The sequence below is a fragment of the Rhinatrema bivittatum genome, chromosome 5, assembly GCF_901001135.1.
Source record: "Rhinatrema bivittatum chromosome 5, aRhiBiv1.1, whole genome shotgun sequence".
NCBI classification, from domain to species: domain Eukaryota; kingdom Metazoa; phylum Chordata; class Amphibia; order Gymnophiona; family Rhinatrematidae; genus Rhinatrema; species Rhinatrema bivittatum.
Genome location: NC_042619.1, coordinates 243869498 through 243890654, shown reverse-complemented (window position 1 = coordinate 243890654; position 21157 = coordinate 243869498). Strand labels below are relative to the sequence as shown.

Genomic DNA, 21157 nt, shown 5'->3' with positions numbered 1-21157 from the left:
TGCTTCCTCCAAGCACTGGGGGTGGGAGAGACATATAAATGATCCATGCAACTACTGGCTCTGTTCTGTTTCCACAGGGGAACCAGAAATGATATCACTGCAGATTCTGCACCGCTTTCTCAAGTCCCAAAAAAAAGGTGGCAGGCATTCTGGGTTGTTTTGCCAAATATTACATTCTCTGTAATGGATACAAAAAGGGGTTTAATTAGCACCAGTTTGAAAGCTGTGAGCAGCAGGGCTGGTGCAAAGGTCTATAGCGCACTAGACAGACCAATGTAACACTGCTCCCCCCACCCCCAAACCCACCCTGAGTTAAATGCGCCCTCTGGCAGTGCTAGATATATAGAGATATTGGCACCCTCGTAAGGATTTCTCTCTCTCTGCACATACAGTGCTCTGTGACTGCTATCGCTTTCACATTTTGGAAATGACGCCCTTGCGTTCCTGGCAGCACCCTGCCCACTGATGCTCCCCTAGGTGACTGCCTAGTTCTGCCTAATGGTCACGCCGGTCCTGGTGAACAGTAATGCCAGTCATCATGGCCAGGGTTGAAGCCTTGAGAATTGGCAGTACTGCTCACAAGTTTCAAGCTAGTATCATTCAGCCCCTTTTTGTGTGTTTTTGTTCTGCAGTGTCTGCTTCTGTATCATCCCTTCCCTTTTTGTTCCCTGCAGTACTAGAGGAGAGGCGGAGCAGGAGGGAGGGATTTGAATAGAGTGGAGTAAATGTTCTCTTCTGTGTGCTCCAGGCTCACCCCCTCTTCTTTCTTCCTTGCAGACTGCCCGGAGGGGAGGGGCTGGAGAATAATACCCTGCTTCTCTGCCTCTTAAACCTGAAAATAAGTGCTGGAGTTCCATTCCTGACCTTTCCCCCACAAGTTAAGCCCTGGTCCTTGGTGTTTTTATAGGTAAAAGGTTCCTGTCCAATCAGTTCTCTGTTGTCATAAGGAAATGATATATAGCGCATCCGTATAGCTTTTCTCTTCCTCTATATCTGACTCAATCTCAGTACAGGTTTGTAAAACACTGTGTGCTCTGCGGTCACTTACCTCCCAGGTCACACACATTGGGGAAAAGGGAGAGGTCAAAGAGTGTCAGCACATCTTTTGTGCAAAAATGCCAGAAAGAATTCATAGTGTGCGTGAATATTATCAATTCTTCCTCAGACCTAGTGATTGAAAAGAAAGCCAGGTTGAAGATTACATTTACATGCAGCACACACTGAGATAACTGCATTACTCTAGAGTTGAGGGTCATTAATTCCTGGCATCTGTGCCACCAAGGAACTCCTCTCTGGCATGCTGCTCCCTCCCTACACTGCAAGCCGTTTCAAGATTTGCAGGCCATTTGTACCAATTTTGTGATACACAAGGGAAGTATGGCAGGTTCTTATCAGGGAGACTCCCTCCCCTGCCATGCCACACAGCCCAAAAGGTTGCCAAACCCGTGCACTACAATATATTGTGTAATAACATTTTTCATGCTGATTCGATTACTACACTCCAAGGTTGCCTATGCTAAGAAAAGATAAACCGGAGCGGAGGGTACTTTGCATACTGTAGAAAATCTGCTCTAACCTACTTTTTCTGTCCCGTCTATGGGCGTGATCCTGCATTTGAGGAAAATGGAATTTGATATTTTTTTCTCCTGAGGTAGGGTTTCATTTAATCTCAAATTGTAGTTTTCTTTGTTTTGAAAGTTCACCAGAGCTAGAGGATGAAAGTAGTTTGCCTCTGAAAAACTCTCCCTTTTTCCTTTAAAGGTTGGGTTATTAGGGCCAGCCCAATGGCTTGGTGGAAGCGCTGTGCACTGCCTTGCAGAGGGACAGAGTCCACGTTCTAGCTCAGGCCTTTGGATTCCAGGGTTGGTCAGGGTTGGGGATGCTGTGGAGGCAGCATTCAGAGTCCCTGGAGGGAAGGAGGCTTGGGGGGAAGGAGTGGTGATACTTCGCGGCTGGATTTAGGGCCTGTGATTGTGCGATTTTGGAAGGAGCCCTGGTGCACAGTCCCCAGCCCAGGACTGTCCTTCAGTGATTGGACTAAAGTTAAGTTGGGATAAAAGATAAAGTCTCATGGTGATAAGTCCCAGCTCTAGTTCTGATTGAGCTGGAAGCCCGAAGGAGCAGGTAAAAAAAATTTGGGATATTATTATTATTATTAGATATGCCTCTTCTATCAGTCTTATGCTGATTCATTTGCATATTTTAATTTCTCTGAATGCCAGATCTTGTGGTGAGGTCTCAGGAACCAAATCGCCAGTTCTCTAGAGTCTAATAATAAATACAGATTTACCCTGGTAAAAGAGTTGAAAGAAAATTGCCCACTCTTTGCCCAGCTAAAAGTATGTGGGTGGGTTCATGTCAGGGAAGAAAATAACACATGTAGATTTTCAAAAGTGCACAGATTATTTTCCATGCAAAAAGCATCTGCAGAAACAAAGCAGGTGCAAATGTCTGTGGATACTTCGTCCCTGTGTGCTTTCACTTTGAAAATTGGTGCAAAGATGGCAGGGCAAGAGCACCCACAGACCTTGTAAACAATGGGGGCAGTTTGAAAACCACCCCATAAATTCCTCCAGCTTACACACAGTTTTGTGTCAGCAAGAGGCCAATTTCTTGATCCTCCATGTGAATTTTAATGATAAATCTCATAAGTTTTTTTTTTCAGTTTAATTTAAATTCATTATTTTTTTATTATGTTGCTAAAGTTATACTTCTTAAATCTCCTGTTCTTTTCAAATAATAAAAGCAATTTAAAAGTCATACTTTTACTAAGACCATTCTGTTCATATATTATAGTAAAAGAGGATAGATTATATTCTAAGAGGATATAAAAGAATAAGTATGCAATATTCCCCAATAAATATGTAATAAGAGGTACATATTATAAGAACGTTATTTATTAAATTTAATAAACCACTTGTAAAGAACATATCCAAGCAGTTTATAATCAAAATATACATAAAATCAAATCAAAGTATAAACAAAGGTATTCAATAAAACTGAATTTATACACAAGTCCCAGTAAGAAATTAGCTGGTCTGTATTTGACAATCAGCAGTGAAAAGCCTGGCTGAAGAACCATATTTTCACTGACTTCCAGATTTTCATATAATTTAATTCCACATGGTTGTCTAACGTTAACTGCAATTCTTTGTATTAAGGGTTTGCAGTGAATAGGACTAGATACAATAAGGTTAGCATTCAGCACCATGTTGCTCAACTTCAGACTTATTCAGCCAAGTAGCACTGTTTGAATATTCAGCTGTGTTCAGTTACCACCACTAAGCCAGATAACTATTTATCCAACTAAGGCCTGGATTTATCAAAATGCACTAAATATCAAAATGGACGTGTTTTATGGTAATAGGCAGTTTATCGCAATTTGCACTAATACCTATGCAAAGTGCTTACAACAAAGATGAGATTTAAGCAATGCTCTCTCAACCTAGCATGATGTTACCCAGGTAGAGAGTCCATCAAGCTAGGTTGAGAGAACACTGCACAAATATCATCTTTGAGTGAGTTTCCTCACTCCGAAGGTCATCAAATCTTCACAAGAGAGCACTGTTCTGTTTGTACATCTCACTTTGAATGTCAAAGTGGCCCCTAACTCCTACACTAATACCTAAACCTCACCTTGAGTTAAAAGGTGGGCCTCCCATAGAGATATAAATACCTGTCTAGTGTGAAGGCATTATGACTAGGTGTTCTCTCTCTCTCATATATTCCAGGGATTTTGTAGTAGATGACCAGGTTGTACTGTAGGATTCAGCGGGTGCATGTGCAGCTACCCATGCTGGTCTATAGAGCTGAATCTTCATCCTCTGTGTGTCTGCTTAATTTATATTGTAAGACTTGCAGTACATGCTGGTCACATTTTATACAGCAACCTCATTAAAAAGCAGCCCATTGGTTGAAATTATTTATAGACGGGGAGAGGTAAGATAAGATTTTATCAGTTCTTCAAATGGTCAGCAATAGGAAGAGTGAAAATGGCTTTGGCTGGCTTTTGGTGTGGTCTATGTCCAGCCTTCAGTTGTATATTCAATTGAATGGGGCCAGATAAAAACAGTGGGAGGGGTAAGACCAGTTTTTATGTGGCCTTTACCTTCAGCCATTATCAGCTCCAGTGACAATCCTTGGTTAGAGCTGATATTTCTTTGCTCCAGCCAGCTTTGGCCATCAGATCAAAGGATCACATAGCTTTTCAGTGCACTGCCCTTCCATAGAGAGTACACGTAGAATTCAGTTCTCCAACTACCAAGTTTCTTTCATTGGGGGAAAGTCGAGTATTAGTTTTACAATGTTCAGTATTCTCACTATGACAAGTTTCTTCAGCCATCGTTATGTTTCAGAACATGCAGTCAAATGTTTCAGATTCAGTTCATAACTTAGCACATCACTCACCTTACAAGGTCAATTTTCAAAGGGTATAGGCGCTTAATTTTCTTCCTTTGAATAGATTTCAGCTCCTAAATTTAGGTGCCTAGAAAGTAGGCACTGCCAGGAGTGGAGAAAACGTTAGATGCTCAGAGCTGATTTCTAGCGCTAGGTGCCTAACTGAAGTGCCTATATTTAAAGAGGTGAATAGCAGGCCTAAAATTAGGTACTCAGTTTTAAGGGACTAAGTTACAAGAATTTTCAACCTAAAATTTAGTTACCCGAATTCAACTGAAATTTTGTTAAATTTTGTACCTGAAACTAAAGTTCCTAGGTTAAGCACTCTGCATCCTTTGAAAATCAGTCTTTTAGAAAAACTAAAGTAATTGTTACCTGTAGAAAGCGTCAAATGCTTTTTTTGAAGATACTCCAAAAACTCTCCCCAACTGCTTTTCACCCTCTCTAGAAAACAAAATAATTTGCATAAAGCTTGTTAACTTTTCTTGTTGGAGACAGCTGTTAATTTGTGCTTAAGAAAAACACGTTATGGGGCAGATTTTAAAATGTACGCGCGTGGCGTACATTTCTGCGCACTACCCGGCACGCACAAATGTATGCCCGATTTTATAAAATGCACCGAGCTGCGCACATTTTATAAAATCAGGGGTCGGCGTGTGCAACGGGGTGCACACTAGTGCAACTTGCATGCGCCGAGCCCTTGGGGAGACCAGCTGGCTTTCCCCGTTCCCTCCCCCCCCCCCCACCTTCCCTCCCTTCCCCTACCTGTCCCGTGCCCTAGCCCAAAATCCCCCCCCCCTTACCTTTGTTGCGGTAGTGATCGGAAAAATAAGGGATTCTTTATTGGTGTTAGCCCGACTCTGGCCGAGTTTCGCTCACGTAGGAGCTGCCTCAGGGGCTACTGTACCAATGGTAGCTGGTAATGTCTCACATAGCAAATGTGAGAACTTCACCACATGTCAATTGGGAACACTTTCCAGTTGTAATACAGTTGGTATTTTTTATAATGGAATAGCACTGCTGGTGCGATGTATTTCTTTGCCACGTAAATAAAGAAAAAATGTGAGACATTACCAGCTACCATTGGTAGAGTAGCCCCTGAGGCAGCTCCTACGCGAGCGAAACTCGGCCAGAGTCGGGCTAACACCAATAAAGAATCCCTTATTTTACCGATCACTACCGTTTGTCCTGCTTTCCAGCATCATTGATCGACTTCCGATTTGCTTTTGGATGCCAGGTGATTTGAAATTTTTAATTTACAATAATGTTAATTTTGAAGTCAATGTTTTGAATATATAATCCCATGCAAAAGGAAGCAGGAAATTTCCCTCATATAATCCTTCTTATATGCACTCCTAGGAGCAGAAGTGCTCAGGATTCTCTTTAATCTTGTTTTTTCTTACAAAATAAACTCATTCTCATTACGCATTAAGGACAATGTTGAGTCTTCTTGACCATGCATGCTGGGCCAGATTTAAGGCAAATGGCACTCTGGGTGGAAAGTGCCCCCCCCCCCCCTCCCCAAACTGATGAAAGCCACTCCCCTCCTCCCCTCCCTTGGTCCTTTCATTGGCTGCAGCGGGATGGGATCTGCTTTGGCCATGCCAGAACAGTCTTTGGCCACGACGGCACGGATTCATCACAGTCAAGCAGTTTCTCTCTAGAGCCAAAGCGGGAGGGATCCACCGTGGCTATGCTGGCCTGATTTCAGCCATGGCAGGATAGGATCCACTGTGAACACAGCTGTGGCAGGACAGGATCTGTTGCAACCACACATTCCTGTCTTCAGCCTTGGCAGTATGGAATGCACCATGGCCATGTAGTTCCTCTCTTTGTCCACGGCAGGATGGGATCTGCCATGGCCACACTGGGCCTCTCTTACATCGCTGAAATGCTCAGGGTGCCCCTCAGATGACAGCTCTCCCTTGAGACCACCCAAATCAACCACCCCAAAAACTAGGCCAATTCACTGGAATCACAGTGTTGTACTTTCTGAGAGCAATAGAAGATGTTGGCAGTCTGCCCATTTATAACTGGCTACAATTTTGCCACAGACGCTACTCGATTATATAGAGTAATGTCACTAAAGTCTCTTTATATCAGTCTCACCCATTTTGATTTCTATCATTGTTTGGGCTTCACATCCACCTGGTCCCTGTTAGGATCCAGCCTGCTATGTAGCCTCCCTGCCACCAGAGGTTTCCATGGAGCTATACCTGCTCTCGCTCCACCATAGTCTCCATGGGCTCAAGACTCAACAGGGCTTGGCCTATTTAGCCTTGCTTCTTATAATACCTGATGCCTTGGCATCGATTCTACTCAGTTCCCTGCTTAGCCTTATTCGATCTTGTATTGATCTGTAGCCTCCTGGCCTTCCAACTGGTCTTGCCTAATCCAGTGGACTCCAGGCCTTCCAGCTTTGTCTTGCCTTATCCACTGGCCTCTGGGCCTTCTAGCCTTGCCTTGCCTACTCCTGTGACCTCCGAGCCTTCCAGCTCTGTCTTTCCTAGTCCTGTGGCCTCCGAGCCTTCCAGCTTTGTCTTGCCTAGCCCTGTGGCCTCCAGGCCTTCCAGCTTTGTCTTGCTTAGCCCTGTAGCTTTCGGGCCTTCCAACTCTGTCTTCCCTAGTCTTGTAGCCTCTGGGCCTTACAGCTCTGTCTTGTCTAGTCCCATAGTCTCTGGGCATTCCAGCTCTGTCTTTCCTAGTCCTGTGGCCTCCAGCCCTTCCAGCTGTGCCTTGCCTAGCCTGTGGCCTCCGAGCCTCCTAGTATTTGCCTTCCAGGCCTCCAGGTCTTAAGTTTAATGGCCTACGGGCCTTTTGAACTACTGCCTTTGGGCCTCTGTGTTCCTTGTTCTGTTCTATCTTGTCCCAGTCCTGTCCCTGTCTGTCTTGTCTAGGCTTGTCCTTTCTGGCCTAGTCCTGTCCCTAGTATCTATTTCTTATATTGCCAGTGCCTTGCCTTATGCCTGTCTGCCCATTTTGTTCCACAAGTGCTCAGTCCTTTTCTCTAGTCCTGCGCTGTCTCAGTCTCCAGTCTTGCCTTGCCTTCATATTCAGCTCTTATCTCCAGCCAGTGTCTCCAAGTTCTAGCTTGCACCTTGATTTTAGCCTCAGTCTAAGTCCTGCCAGCCGCCAGAACCCAAGGGCTCATCCTGCTGGGAAAATGTCTAGTATAAACAGAAGATCCTCTCTGTCCTGCATCTGTGGGGATTCCCCAGCTCTAGCCAGACTCTCTGTTATGACAGCCCCAACTTCTATGGTCTGGGGTACTAATACGCAGACATAAGGGAAAGAGCACAGGACTGCTTCTACAGCCAAGTCCATAAGCTAAGCACATCAAGCAGCACTATCTGAATTTTCAAGAAAGCTCATCACCCAGTAAAAAATGTCGCTAGCTGCTTATGTTCCTTATCATAAGATTTGGGGATAAATGCACGGAACAGCAGTCACTACCCTTAAGAGATACATGGGAGTAAACTGCAGATAGTAGCAGTTACTATTTTAAGAAGCTTGTTGGGCAGAGTGGATGGGCCATTTGATCCTTTTTTGCCGTCATTTCTATGTTTAATTATTGAATTATTGAATTCACTGCCAACTGATTTTTTTGCAATTACCTTTATGTATGTTTTCTCCATATGAAATGAGAATTAAATTTTCTACTCAGTTTTCTGAAGATCATTGACATAAAGAATTATGTTAGCAAAAGTTTGAAACTTATAAGCTGTAGCACTAATCATACTACCAAATCTCCACTCATCCTTCTAAAAAATACATCTTTCATTCATTCATCTCATTCCTGAGCAAATAAAAATAGGTTGAGGAATGCAGGCACTGAGTTTTTAAGGGCTTCTCTAGGAAATGTAAATAGCATTGGGCAAGTGGAATTTGCAGAAAATTGTGATACTCCAAGGGAGGGAGATACAGTACCTGAATGTAAACCGGTGTGATATCTCGATTGAGATCGAATGTCGGTATATAAAAATAATAAATAAATAATAAATAAATAAATATGATTTGGTGGGGGCAGAGGTATATATTTAGTAGCTAAGAAGTTGAATTGGGGAGATGTACTAAACTCTAGGGATGTGAATCGTTTTTTGACGATTTAAAATATCGTCCGATATATTTTAAATCGTCAAAAATCGTTAGGGCCACGATACAATACCAATTCCCCCGATTTATCGTCAAAAAATCGCCATTATCCGTACGGGAAAACGATTCACGGCAGGAGATCGCTCCCGGATGCCCGCTGGACCCCCAGAGACTTTTGGCCAGCTTGGGGGGGCCTCCTGACCCCCACAAGACTTGCCAAAAGTCCAGCGGGGGTCCGGAAGCGACCTCCTGCGGTCGAATCGTGTTGGTCTATGGCCACCGCCATTTTGCGGCGGCCATTTTGCAAAATGGCGCCGGCTGAAGACAACACGCTTCAACAGCAGGAGCCCGTTTCGGACCGCTGCTGGACCCCAGGGTACTTTAAGGCATTTGGGGGGGGTTCGGGAGGGGGGGGGGATTTAATTTAAAGGGTCGGGGTGGGTTTTAGGGGGATTTAGTGTGCCGGTTTTCCTGCCCTCCCCCTTCCCCCGATTTAGCTATGGACCGCCGCTGGATCCCTGGGTAATTTAAGGCATTTTGGGGTGGGGGATTTAATTTAAAGGGTCGGGGGTGGGTTTTAGGGGGTTTTAGTGTGCCGGTTCACGATTTTAACGATTTTCACGATATTCTAAACACCCAAACGGCAACGATACGATTCCCTCCCCCTCCCAGCCGAAATCGATCGTTAAGATGATCGAGGACACGATTCACATCTCTACTAAACTCCCCTTTTCTATATCATTATGGACATTTGTTTCTGTTTAATGATAAGCAGAGAACTATTTCTTCTTACACCATCCTTTATTACCTACTAACCTGTAAATCATTCTGTCTCTCTTTAGATTTTCCTAATTACAGTTTGCTTTTCTTTAATGCAACATAAACCAGAAAGGATTAACCCTATTTTAAGTAGATACAACAATTCTAGGTTGCCACGTTAATAGTTCTTACCTCACAGCAACTGTTAAGGAATTCCAGCACAAATACATGGACTGAGAGAAGAACATCATCATATGAGTCAAGGATTTGGGACTAGATTTTGTGAGATACAAACTGGAAAGTTCTGTATTCCTGTAAAAAGCTGAAAAGAGATAATTGGCATGTTGATCACACCGTGAAAATTGACACTGAGTATTTAGTCAGCATTACACTAACAGCTAACATTAGTGATAAGTGTTAGTGACTCACAATGTAATAAGAGGTGATGAAATCCTAGACTAACCACTCAGACACATTCGCTTACATGCACGCCTCCGGGGCTTTAAGAAAACATGCATACATCTGAGCTTCCTGGCATCCAGAATATGTTTCATTGATGTATGATAAAATGTAATTTCGAAAAGCATTTTGAAAATTGGTTACAGCCAAGAAAAAATAAATGCTTCCTTTTCTTTCATTCAATTTGCAATCTCTGTCCTCATAAATGCAAACAAAGCTACAAAGTAACCCCTATGATCGATTCATCCAGATCTATATTTTTTTTATTTTTGATTGACAAACTAAAGAGTAGCAAATCACCTGGGCCGGATGGTATGCATCTTAGGGTACTGAAGGAACTCAAAAAAGAAATTTCAGATTTATTAGTTAAAATTTGTAACCTATCATTCAAATCATCCATTGTACCTGAAGACTGGAGAATGGCCAATGTAACCCCAATATTTAAAAAGGGCTCTAGGGGCGATCTGGGTAACTATAGACCAGTGAGCCTGACTTCAGTGCCGGGAAAAATAGTAGAAACTATTCTAAAGATCAAAATCATAGAGCATATAGAAAGACATGGTTTAATGGAACACAGTCAACATGGATTTACCCAAGGGAAGTCTTGCCTAACAAATCTGCTTCTTTTTTTGAAGGGGTTAATAAAAATGTGGATAAAGGTGAACCGGTAGATGTAGTGTATTTGGATTTTCAGAAGGTATTTGACAAGTCCCTCATGAGAAGCTTCTAAGAAAACTAAAAAGTCATGGGATAGGAGGCGATGTCCTTTCGTGGATTACAAACTGGTTAAAAGATAGGAAGCAGAGAGTAGGATTACATGGTCAATTTTCTCGGTGGAAAAGGGTAAACAGTGGAATGGCTCAGGGATCTGTACTTGGACCGGTGCTTTTCAATATATATATATATGATCTGGAAAGGAATACAATGAGTGAGGTTATCAAATTTGCGGACGATACAAAATTATTCAGAGTAGTTAAATCACAAGCAGATTGTGATACATTACAGGAGGACCTTGCAAGACTGGAAGATTGGGCATCCAAATGGCAGATGAAATTTAATGTAGACAAGTGCAAGGTGTTGCATATAGGGAAAAATAATGTTGCGTTCATCGTCTTTTCTACCCTTTTCCTCCTCCTTGGGCAAGATGGCTGCCTCCGGTGCCGATTGCCGAAACCCTCGGTGTCTCCAACTCAGCATGGGTGTCCCAGTTTACCATGCTCCGTCCCATGGCCTCCTAGGGTGCTCGTGCATGTTGCCTACGCTTAAGTTCACGTCATGGCAGGAACCTCGGGAGCATCCCAACTGCATGACGTCAATACCTCTGGATATTTAAAGCCTCCACTACGCTATCATCATTGAGTTAGCAAGGACTTCGGTTTAGCTACTCTGACCACTCTAAGTTGCTTGCTTAGATGCCTCACTACCCTCCGGGAAATCTCGCTCCAATGAAGCTCTAGGCACCTGCTCCTCGGGGGCCTCTCACTTCCACCAACCTTTTGGGGTTTCTACTAACTAGACAACCGCTCCTCGAGGGTCTCTCTCTATTTCTTTTCAGGATCTCCTGTGCCACCAGGTACTTGCTCCTTGAGGGCCTATCTGTACAGTGTATCCTGCACCACGGACCTTCAGTCCGAACATATCCATTGCCAGGAAGACACCCGCACTACGTTCCTGTGAGTACCTATATGATCCGGTTCTCCAACTCTACCCACCAGGCTCAGCGCTTCCCGCACCGTGGGTCCCTATCTACCTTGAACATCTGGGTGAGACTTCAACATCTGAACGTATTGGCACCTTGCCGAACTTCAGTGCCTTTCCTTCCTGCCTCATACCATCTATCTACAGCAGTACAATAAAGCTTTCCACCTACAAGTGTCTGCTCTCTGAGTTTAGCCTATTGCTGTGGTTCCCCACTGGGCCCCTCCCCATGGGAGGAGTCATCTCCACTGCGACTAAGGGTCCACAAGATGCCACAAACACAACAGATTGCTAACTCCATGGACTCGGCTCAGCTCGCGGCCTTGTAGGCCATTCCTAGCCTAGCCCAGTGGATCACGGAACAAAAGTCTTTGGAGAGCCTGACTACTGCCTTCAATCAGTTACATACTCAATTGAATTCTTCAGTAACTCCTGTAAAAGAATTGCTGTCTCCAGTGGTGACCCTCAAGACCACTGTACCCTTATCCACACATACCCAATTTACAGGTGAAGCCAAGATGTGTAGAGGGTTTATTAATCAATGCAGCATGCATTTTTCATTACAGCCTATCCTCTTTCCCACTGAAGCTTCCAAGACCACCTACATCCTATCATTTCTAGAGGGACGAGCCTTGGCTTGGGCTTCACCGTTATGGGAACGTGGAGATCCCATCCTGAACGACCAACCAGGATTTCTAAAACTTTTTAAGTCTGTCTTTGATGACCCAGCTCGCCAGACTGTTGCTGGATCTGCTTTGCTTAATCTCCAGCAAGGTAATAGGCTGCTAGCTGGCTTTGCGATTAAGTTCAATACTTTAGCATCTGAACTACATTGGGACACTGGATGTTTACGTGCCATATTCATGGAGGGCCTCAACTGTTGCTTAAAGGACGAATTAGTGGCTCATGATTTTTCTGATATCTTGGCCCTTCAAACAGGCTTACCCTCAATAGCCCCCCCTCCCGCTCTCCCTGTGGCTGTCCCCCCTTCCTCGCTCCAAGCCAGCATTTAACTGAATTCTTGTACATAGTTTTGTTACACTAGTTACTTCAGTATGTTACTGTTTACGGGTTCTTAATGTTATCTCAAGTAGCCCCAAGCATTTGTTTCTTTTTATCTCTTTGCTTTTTCTTTTTTCCTCTGTAATCCCCTCCCCCAATACCTTTTCATTGTGATTTCCATACTATAGTTCTGCTGTAAACCGATATGATGTCTCTACTAATATCGGTATAGAAAAGTCTACAAATAAATAAATAAATACCCTCGAGTCCCTGATGGAACTGGCTGGGAGAATTGACTGCCGTTTCCAAGACCGAACTCAGGAGGCTAAGAGTCCACGAAAGTCCATGGTGGGGGCTAACCATCCTAAACATGTGCCTATTGCTTCCAGCTTACAGTCTGCTTCCTTAGAAGAGGAAGAGCCTATGCAACTAGGCCGAAGCCATTTAACTTCCAAGGAGAGACATTTTCGCAAATGCATGGGGTTATGCTTGTATTGTGGCCAATCGGGTCATGCCGTCCAAACCTGTCCCATCTGTCCGGGAAACTGGTGGGCCTAGGATCTGCAGGAGGACTTCTCCTGGGCCTCACTCTCCTACTACTCCATTATCCTTACCACTATCTCTGCTCTACGGAGGCCTTGAATTTCAGACTCTCGCTCTCATTGACTCCGGTGCCAGAGGTAATTTTATTTTGAAGCGCTTGGTCGAACATCTACGGATTCCTACCACCCTAATAGCTAAGCCTTTGCTATTGTCCTCTATCCACGGAGAACCACTTCCTGGAGAAGTTTCATTGACTACCCAGGCCATTGGCCTGTGCACCGGAGCTTTACACTCCGAATCCATCTCATTTCTGGTATTGGAAAAGGCCATGCATTTGGTTGTACTTGGGCTTCCTTGGCTTCAAGATCATATGCATCAATTTAATTGGGCAATGTTGGAACTGTCCCGGTGGGGGCCTCACTGTCACGGCCGGTGCCTCTCGGAGGTTTCACCGCTCATTAGTATACCCACTACACCATCGTTACCTGGCTTACCTCCACAATACGCCTCCTTCCAGGATGTTTTCTCAAAACAAGCAGCACATGTACTTCCATCGCACAGAATATTTGACTGCGCCATAAATCTGAAGCCTAATTCAGAACCTCCCAAAGGAAGAGTTTACCCTCTTTCAGTAGCTGAGACTAAAGCCATGTCCACCTACATACAAGAGAACCTGCAGAAGGGATTCATCAGACCTTCCAAATCTCCTGCTGGTGCAGGCTTCTTTTTCGTAGGGAAGAAAGATGCCACCTTACGCCCCTGCATCGATTACAGGGGTTTGAATGAGATTACCATCAAGGACAGGTACCCCCTGCCCTTAATTTCTGAAATGTTCAATAGGCTCCAAGAAGCCAAGATATTCTCCAAATTAGTCCTTAAAGGAGCTTACAACTTGGTACGTATTCGTGAAGAAGATGAATGGAAGACTGCTTTTAACACCCACGATGGACACTTCAAATATCTCGTCATGCCCTTTGGTTTGAGTAATGCACGTGCAGTCTTTCAAAATATGATGAACGACATCTTAAGGGACTTACTTTATCAATGAGTAGTAGTATATCTCAATGATATATTGATCTTCTCTCAAGATCTGCAAACTCATCAGGAGGATGTCAAGAAAGTTTTAAGATGCCTGCGTGAGTACCACCTATACGCAAAGCTTGAAAAGTATGAATTCCACAAGGAATCTGTACCCTTCCTGGGATACATTGTTTCTAAGAACGAGTTTCAGATGGACCCCAAGAAATTAGAAAGTATCCGGGACTGGCCCTAACTGACAGGCCTGAAGGCACTGCGCCGCTTCTTGGGCTTCACCAATTACTATTGATCCTTTATTAATAACTACTCATCATTGACAGTCCCTCTAACTGCTATGACCAAGAAGGGAGCCAATCCTGCCAATTGGTCTCCAGAAGCCATATCAGCCTTTCTGATGCTCAAAGAGACTTTTCAAAAGAAGCTGTGCATCCGTCATCCCACATCGTCCATTCATCTTCGAGGTCGATGCATCAGATGTTGGTGTGGGAGCGGTTTTAAGCCAGTATACTGAATCTAATGTGCTCCATTCTTGCTACTTCTTCTCAAGGCAGTTCTCGCCTGCCGAACAAAATTATGGAATCGGAGACAAAGAGCTACTCACAATCAAGCTGGCCTTTGAAGTGTGGCGTCCTTGGCTGGAAGGCGCACAACACCAAATAGTATTGTATACCAATCACAAGAACTTGGAGTACCTCAGACATGCTCAACGACTCAATCACCATCAAGCAAGATGGTCTCTGTTCTTTAACAGATTTGACTTCCTTCTGAAGTATCGTCCGGGAGAGAACAACACTCGGGCTGATGCCTTGTCACAATTCTTCTCCCCTAAGGATGTGCCAGATGAACTCCGTGACATCATTGACCCCGAAAGAGTGGTTCTTGCAGCCACTCATGCGGTATCCGTCGGGAAGACAGTGGTGGCCAGAAATCTAAGTAAGAAGCTGTTGAAGTGGGTGCACGATTCCCATCTGGCCGGCCATCTGGGACAGAGTCATACACTAGCTATGTTGCAACTGTACTATTGGTGGCCAACCATGAAAAAAGATGTACAAGCTTATGTGGGTTCCTGCGCTGTCTGTGCCAAGCAAAAACCACCAGCTGGATGTCCTTGGGGTTGTTACAACCTCTACCATTGCCGGATGAACCCTGGACACATATAGCAACTGATTTCGTGGTAGACTTGCCACCATCTAATGGAAAAAATACCATTTGGGTCACAGTTGACCATTTCTCCAAAATGGCACATTTTGTAGTGTTACCAGGATTACCCTCTGCTACGGAGTTAGCAAAACTCTTCATTAAACACATCTTCTGCCTTCATGGGATGCCTAAGCATATCCTATCCGACAGTGGAGTACAATTTACTGCAAAGTTTTGGAGAGCTTTATGTAAAAAATTTGACATCACCTTGGACTTAACCTCCGCTGAAACAATTTCTATGGTCCTATGTCAATTCAAGACAGAATGATTGGGCTGAATTGCTGCCTTGGGCAGAATTTGCTATCAACTCGCATCCTGCTACTTCTACAGGGTCTTCTCCCTTCCAGTTCGTCTACGGACGACAACCGCTGCCTCCTCTGCCAATTCCATTATTAGTGGCTTCTCCTGCCGCACAGACTACTGCAGCAGAGCTATCTCAACTTCAGAAGCAAACGAAGGAACTACTCCTCAAGGCAGGACAGAGAGCAAAAAGAACCTATGATGCTTATCATCGAAAGGCACCACAGTTTCAGCCTGGAGACAAAGTTTGGTTATGTACCAAGTATCTTCGCCTAAAACTTCCTTCAGCACGTTTTGCTCCTCGCTATGTTGGACCTTTTGCTATCCTTTGGTGATTAGGGAATCTGAAGTACAATTTGAAACTTCCTCCATCAATGAAGATACACAATGCATTCCATATCTCTCTGTTAAAACCATTGATGCTCTCCAAGTTCTCCAAAAAGACCCCAGAACCAACTGGTCTGGACACTGAGGACAACATTGAATATGCCGTGGATGACATCTTGGATGTCCACAAGAGAGGCAAGACATGGGAGTATACTCTTATCACAAAGCCACTCCTATTACAAAGTTACCCTGGCTACAAGCTACTTTTGTTACAAAATTACCCCTTTTACAAAGTTACTCGTTACATAGTTACTCATATTACAAAGATTAACCATGTTACGAAGCTAATCAGGTTACAATGTCTTAATGTAAAATATCAAATCTATTGCAATAGATTCCACTGTTAAGCTGTAAACCGGTGTGATAAAACTAGTTGAACATCGATATAGAAAAACAAATAAATAATTAAATAAATCTCCTGGGAAAACTATGGACCAGAAGAGAACTCATGGGAACCACTGGCGAACATCACAGATAAGGACATATTATGTCAATTCCACCTGGTACACCCATGGAAACCCAGACTACCTGGAAGAGGTCTTGGAGGGGGCCCTTTGAAGGGGGGTACTGTTGCGTCCATCAGTCGCAGATAGCTGCGACCACTCTGCCTTACCTCTTTTCTACCCTTTTTCCTCCTCCTTGGGCAAGATGGCTGCCTCCGGTGCCGAGTGCCGAAACCCTCGGCGTCTCCAACTCAGCATGGGCGTCCCAGTCCACCATGCTCCATCACGTGGCCTCCAAGGGCGCACGCGTACACATTGCCTACACTTAAGTTTACGTCATGGCGGGAACCTCGGGGGCGTCCCCACCGCATGACGTCAATACCTCTGGGTATTCAAAGCCTCCACTACGCTACCATCATTGAGTTAGCAAGGACTTCAGTTTAGCTACTTTGACCGCTCTAAGCTGCTCCTTTAGATGCCTCGCTACCCTCCTGGAAATCTCGCTCCAACGAAACTCTAGGTACCCATTCCTCGGGAGCCTCTTGCTTCCACCAACCATTCAGGGTTTCTACTAACTAGACAACCGCTCCACGGGGGTCTCTCTCTATTTCTTTTCAGGATCTCCTGTGCCACCAGGTACTCGCTTCCTCGAGGGCCTATCTGTACATTGTATCCTGCACCACAGACCTTAAGTCCCAACATCCCCATTGCCAGGAAGACACCCACACTACGTTCTTGTGAGTACCTATATGATCCAGTTCTCCAACTCCACCCACCAGGCTCGGCGCTTCCCGCACTGCGGGTCCCTATCTACCTTGAACATCTGGGTGAGACTTCAACATCTGAGACTATCTGAACGTATTGGCACCTTGCCGGACTTCAGTGCCTTTCCTTCCTGCCTCATACCATCTATCTACAGCAGTACAATAAAGCTTTCTACCTACAAGTGTCTGCTCTCTGAGTTTAGCCTATCACTGTGGTTCCCCACGGGGCCCCTCCCTGTGGGAGGAGTCATCTCCACTGTGACTAAGGGTCCACAAAATGCCACAAACACGACAAATAACCCTTGCTGTAGTTACACGATGTTAGGCTCCATATTAGGAACTACCACCCAGGAAAAAGATCTAGGCATCATAGTGGATAATACTTTAAAATCGTCAGCTCAGTGTGCTGCAGCAGTCAAAAAAGCAAAAAGAATGTTAGGAATTATTAGGAAGGGAATGGTTAATAAAATGGAAAATGTCATAATGCCTCTCTATCGCTCTATGGTGAGATCGCACCTTCAATACTGTGTACAGTTCTGGTCGCCGCATCTCAAAAAAGATATCGTTGCGATGGAGAAGGTACAGAGAAGGGTGACCAAAATGATAAAAGGGATGGAACAGCTCCCCTATGAGGAAAGAACATAAGAACATGCCATACTGGGTCAGACCAAGGGTCCATCAAGCCCAGCATCCTGTTTCCAACAGTGGCCAATCCAGGCCATAAGAACCTGGCAAGTACCCAAAAACTAAGTCTATTTCATGTTACCGTTGCTAGTAATAGCAGTGGCTATTTTCTAAGTCAACTTAATTAATAGCAGGTAATGGACTTCTCCTCCAAGTTAGTTCTTTTTTAAACACAGCTATACTAACTGAACTAACCACATCCTCTGGCAAAAAATTCCAGAGTTTAATTGTGCGTTGAGTGAAGAAGAACTTTCTCCAATTAATTTTAAATGTTCCACATGCTAACTTCATGGAGTGCCCCCTAGTCTTTCTATTATCTGAAAGACTAAATAACCTCACATCTACCCGTTCTAGAACTCTCATGATTTTAAACATCTCTATCATATCCCTCATAGGGGGAACCTCATCGGGGGAACCTCATAAAGAGGTTAGGACTTTTCAGCTTGGAGAAGAGATGGCTGAGGGGGGATATGATAGAGGTCTTTAAAATCATGAGACATCTTGAATGAGTAGATGTGAATCAGTTATTTACACTTTCGGATAATAGAAGGACTAGGGGGCATTCCATGAATGCCCCCTAGTCACATGGTATCCTTGTCACATGGATAGTCACATGAAATCCTTGTCACATGGTAGGAGCAATGGATGGCCCGCGCCATTTTTTAATATGGCGCCAGCCGTCCATTGCTCCTACCATGTGACAGAGGCCAGCCAATGGCACCGAAAGCCCATGTCACATGGTAAGGGCAAAGGGCCACTGGTGCCATTTTGTTTACTGGCAGCCGACAGCCCGAGAGTGGGAGATCGCTCCCGGGACCCCCGTTGGACCACCAGGGAATTTAGGCAAGTTTTGGGGGGGTAGGGAGGGTGAGGGATTGTAATTAATTAAATCTGAAGGGTTGGGGGGTTTTGGGGGGTTTTTCGGTTCAGGACAGCTGAAAAAAAAAATCGGCCCGAACCATGGGAAACGAAATTTCCCACAGCGGGCCGATAACGAAGGCTGGACCAAAACTTTCGGCTGAATTACATGCCTAATACATACCTGCGTGCACATCTCTTGGGTCCATCCATGCCCCACCCTGGAATGCCCATGCCCCACTCCTTTAAGCTCGAGTGAGATGTGTGCATTTCAGGAGATACGCACCTAGGTAGACACCTTTTGAAATACAGTGGGTGCTTGCGAGCTTAATTTTGGTGTTCATCGGGCTTTTAAAATTCACCTTCAAACATTTAAAGTGTCTAATAGTAAGGCCAGTCTATTAGCTAAATGGCATCTAGGCATATCCAGGAGGCACCACTTCTCAGACATCACCTACCACAATACACCATTTGGCACACTATAACGGACTTGAGCTGACTGCCCGAAACATGTAGCTTGTATTCTCAGACAATATTTGGTTGTTTTTTGTGCATCTATAAATAGTTTCCTCTCGCATTAGTTTAAATCTATTTTTATAAGCTAAATTTTAATACTACAGCTCACAAAGTCATAATTAACTTTTTCCTTTTGCTATTCTTTTTCAGGCATGCCAACAACCAATGACTTCTTCACATCATGCAAGAATAGGTTTTGTTTGGGGAACTGAGCTTTCATAATGCAGTTATATTATTTTTAACATGAAAATATGGTTTGAGAATAAAATGAGAGGCAGTGAGGCCATTAAACCCACATTCAGAGAAAACAAATTAGCACATTATGAATCTTCGTAAAGAGTGACCTAGATCCTTATGCGTTACCTTCTTCATTTTTCAAGTCGACCTCCAGTAATTTCAGGCCCACACAGGCACTAAGTAATCTCTCCATTCCATCAGCGCTGCTGCCCAAATGCTGAGCAATGACAGCTGAAGAAAGAGGCACCTCCGACTCCAGTAAGAGATCAAACACTCCCAGCTCACAGGCGGTAAACATAGTCTAGAAGAGGAAACCATGCAGGGCCAATGATAGCATTAGGCATATGCATTAGTTTAAAAAGAAATTAAAAAAACAAAATAAATAGGGGAAACAAAGGAAATTAAAGGGGCCCTATGAATTAAATGAATCCTATTCGTTTCATTCATTTTAAATAGATTGGTTTCTAGAAGCCATTATAGTCAATGGATTCATAAAAATCATAGGAAAGCAACAGGTACATATGTACAGTTAAAAACTGTTACAATATAGAGCAGGCAGTTAGAGAAGGTTAGGATGGGCATCTTGTCAGGGAGATAAGAGGAAAGACGTATCACAGCGAAGCAATTTGTCAGTCTGACCTATGCTGCAGAGTGGATATAGTGACGCTGATCTTGAAGACTGAGCATGCTGTAGAATTACTGTGCAATGCTTCTCAAGACATTGTCTGTGTGAAAGCACATGCTCTGAGCTCTCTCTGAGTTCTTGGTAAAGTTTTCTCAAAACTGTTTTTGCTGCAGCACATTTTATAGTCTCACCATGCCAACAGTCAGTCACACAAAAGGAAAGCAGTGAGACAGTCCTGCTTCACAATATCTGTGTCTCATAGCAGATTTATGTTGCTTCACTTGTTGCTATTCTCTTTTTCCTTTCTGGTTATTGAAGCCCTAGATACACTTGAGAGTAATCATTTATTTTCTGTTTGCCTGGCAGTGGGCATAGTGTGGGCAATAGGCAGTGGGTATAAGTGAGCAGTGACAGCAGGTCAGAGAATGCAGCACAACAGGCTGTATTGTGAAGCCTGTCAGTGTCAGAGAAATAGTGTAGACAGCGTGACACCTTTGAGTTCCCTTTGCCACTGTGCCTTGGTGTCTTACCTCAGAGCTAACACCTTGCCAGGTAAGGGGGAGGGGGCTGCTTTGTACCTCTCATGGCGTTTTGGAGCCTTCAACATGTCACTAAAACAACTAACTTTTGCTAATGCAAATTACCAAATAACTACCATATTAAAACTGAACACAAGATAATACCATTACCATGGTCAAATCATCAATTAATCATAGCAGATCTAACCTTCAAGAATCAAACTAAACAAAAATCTGATGGTACTATCACTTTTTCATACAGAAAGAAAATTAAAAATGAGATATTATCAAATGCATTAGAAAATAAGATTTATGACCGCATTCAGGCACCTCTCATATATATACATAGGCACACACACACACACACACACTCACTTTTATATACACTTATCATCTCATACACATACCCTCATACACACACACACACACACACACACATCCCTCTTGCATAGCAGGGCCTCTTCTTCTGCATCTGGCCTTTTCTTCCGGAGCTCGCTTTTGCTGACATGGAGTGGAAACCCCACCAGCACATCACTGCTCTGCGCCACCATGGGACTTTCCCGCTGGTGGCAATGGCACCCCTCCTCCTGTTGTCACCCGGGGCTGACACCCCCTCGCCCCTCCCCCCCTTAGTAT

The 21157-nt window shown here is 44.1% G+C and overlaps 1 pseudogene; it reads right to left on the bottom strand.

Moving 5' to 3' along the window:
• The window catches only part of LOC115092611, a 67956-nt pseudogene that overhangs the window by 46244 nt on the left and 555 nt on the right, over positions 1 to 21157 (bottom strand).